The sequence below is a fragment of the Buceros rhinoceros genome, unplaced genomic scaffold, assembly GCF_000710305.1.
Source record: "Buceros rhinoceros silvestris isolate BGI_N320 unplaced genomic scaffold, ASM71030v1 scaffold6667, whole genome shotgun sequence".
Classification (NCBI taxonomy): domain Eukaryota; kingdom Metazoa; phylum Chordata; class Aves; order Bucerotiformes; family Bucerotidae; genus Buceros; species Buceros rhinoceros.
Window position 1 is genome coordinate 82,141 of NW_010421488.1, and position 3,067 is coordinate 85,207.

The window sequence follows — 3,067 nt, forward strand, 5'->3', positions numbered from 1 at the left end:
CGGAGAAGGTCCTACCCATGTTGCAGAAGGAGTCTTTTACTGCTTCAGGGAACTAGCAGGTCCTGGGCGTGTCTTTCTCTCCTTGATAAAGGTCTCCAGTCCGAGGGCGTAAGATACAGGAGTCCTCCACGGCATATCTGATAGAGCCGCAGAGCATGGACGAGATAGGGAGGAGGGCAGATAGAGCAGAGAGGGAGAAGCAAGATGGCAAAATGGCGTCGAATCTTCTCGGCACGCCCCCTTTTATGACTTCATTCAAAGAGGCGTGTTCTCCTTCCCGGAAGCTTGGGAGAACCACAGCTCTCTGGGAAGAAGAAAGCCAGACAACATGAGAGAATCCAGTTCCTCCATGTTGAACCCAGGACAAATGGAACTTAATTTAGTCTCCTAAAAGCACAGTCCAAACTACCTTTCTAGACTGCCTGTGTATTCAGGCTAGTGAGACTAGCACACTCTGAAGGTGCTCAGTCCCACCCAGCTGGAACAGGTTCCTGGGCAGGGCAGGAATGAACTATTTCCAGAGGCTTCCTGTTTTCCTGGGTGGAGATGAAGTTTAGATTACTGGCTTACTTAGGTGAGGACCAAAATTTATTTGCTTAATCTGCAGCTGCCTTTTGTATGTGCACCTGGATAAATTCCTTTTTTTTTTTTTGAAGAGGGGGATGTGCAAGTCAATGTTTAAGATTTTTGAATATAAACAAGATAAAATCTAGCAATGAGGTGCTTGTGGTGGCAAACGTTGATGGCCCTGCTGGTGCTACGTGGGTGTGGTGTGATGCCCAGGGAGAACTTGTGTTCTTCCCGATGCCAGAGCCAGCTCAGTCTTGGTCACAAATGGCAGCACCCTAGCACAGGGAAGGGTTCCTTTTCTCAGTGGAAATGGAAGACAGCAGAAATTTATCAACTTCTTCAGGTCTTCAGGATTGCAAATATTTAGAAATGTTGCCCTCACTGTTCCTGCTCTTTGGTGTACTTTTTTCCCCTTGATATTCATCAGTTATCACCTCCTCTTCCCTCCCTTCTCACCAACCTTCTCTGGAAGCATAGCCAAGGCCACCAGTTCTGATCTGAAGTGGTGCACAGCACCACAGGCAGCACCAAGAGGGATGGATACTCAGCGTTGCTCAGGATTAGGTCCCTTCCATGAAACAGTCTAACAACTTTGGCATTTATTCTGCCGTGTGAGATGACACATCTGCTCTTAGCTGCTGGGCTGCAAAATACTTACGATGTTTTCACTGAGGTGAAATGTATAGGGAGCATGGGGAGGGAGCGCCTGAGCTCTCACATTGGATTAGGCTAATAACCCTGTACACCGCTCAGGTATTTGGTGTGCTTGTGGCGCTGATGATATTAACTAGAAGTCCAGACAGCAAAGCCCCAAGATTACATTTTGCACTTTAGCTAAGTGTTTCATCAGAAACGTTAATAATCTCTCGATTAAGCTCTTAAACAGCAGATTAGATTTAACAATGGGGCTTTTGCAGTCACAATCCTATCATAACTACAGCTGGAGAACTTGTAGCTGGGGGAAAACCTTTCTTATTAACCCTCTCAGCAAAACCATTAAGATGCCGTTCCAAAGTATTTTATTTTGAAACTATCAGAAATTACCATGGTGTTTTAAATGTGTAGCACCCAGAAGGCTGAAGGAACCATCTCTCATGTCACGCCTCATGACATGAAGGAACCATGGGGTCCCATGTCTCATCATTAAGAACAACAACTTTTATATATTGACAGGTCTTTGTCTGAGGGAGTAGGAAGCGATGAGTACACATACACTTATTATCAGTTTATGTAGCATCTTGCAGTTCTGTATGTTCTCAAAGAGTTGAAAAAGTCTAAGTCTCGCCAGGCAGGAATCAGATCTGCTTTCCCACTGAGAGAGTGAAGTAAGTTAGGGAAAGCTCGACTGTCACTGAGGGTCCTCATCTTGGAGATGTAATGCTGTGGAAAGGGGAGGAAATGCTGTTAAAGGTTGTGCATGGACGCGTACACCCTGAAACACCCACAAACTTCCACTCAGCCTCAGTAACAGCACTATGTGTCAATGTTGGACATCTGGAAAAGAGCAGCGAGAACAATCTGAAAGATTAAATCCAGAAGAGAAGAACTGGGGAATAGGAAGAGAAAATAATCTGCTCTCTGTGCCTGAGTTGGGTTAGATATATAGCAGATCTGAATTAAGCAAGGAAGAAATAGCTTAGATGTTGGAGAACATCTTCAAAGACCTGATAGCTTTCTCTATGATGAAGTTAGACCGCTGTCAGGTGTGAGTTGTTCCTTGCCTTGAAGCAGAGGGTGGACTCAGCGAGTGCCCATGAGCAAGCTCTTTCTGAAAGCTGAACAGGTACCCCACCAGACTGCTGCCTTTGTCCCCATGGTGCTCTCACCCTGTAGCCTTAAAAACCAGCACAGGCTCCCAGACCACTCTGATTAAATCAAGCAGAAAAAGAAGCAGAAAGAAAATAAGGGTGCCTTAGAAAATTCTAGAAGTCACTGACACTTCTTACAATATTTAACAGGTGACAGATCTAGATGTCAGAAAAATTAGACATACTATGATTCTGCGATCCTTTTCCCAGAATGTGTCAATATCACATTAAGAACCACTTGAGAATAAGGAGAAAAAAAAAGAGGTATTTTTAAAAAGGAAACAACCTTCCAGCTCTTTCTTTTACAGAACAGAGGTTGCACATATGCCTCAGGACTTTTCCTAGATCCATGTAGGGCTGAAAAAATGACCTACATTTTAGGAGGGCATGAGATTTTCTCCATGCCGTCTGACCTCAATCCTCAATGACCTTTTGAACTTGTAGTTATGTGTCACATTCGGTGTGCTCCTTGACATTCTTTTTTTCCCTGTATTTAAAAAAGTGGGTGGGAAGTAATGTTAGCTAATGCCCTCGTTATAATGATCAAGAGACAGACAAACTTCATTAATGGATGGGCATCAGATTCATTTGCTGTCAGCATGCATGAGAGAAAAGATTTAATATTTCAAACCTTTAAGCTCTACAAGAGAATGTATCATTAAAACATGGTTCACTGATCATGGAGTGCT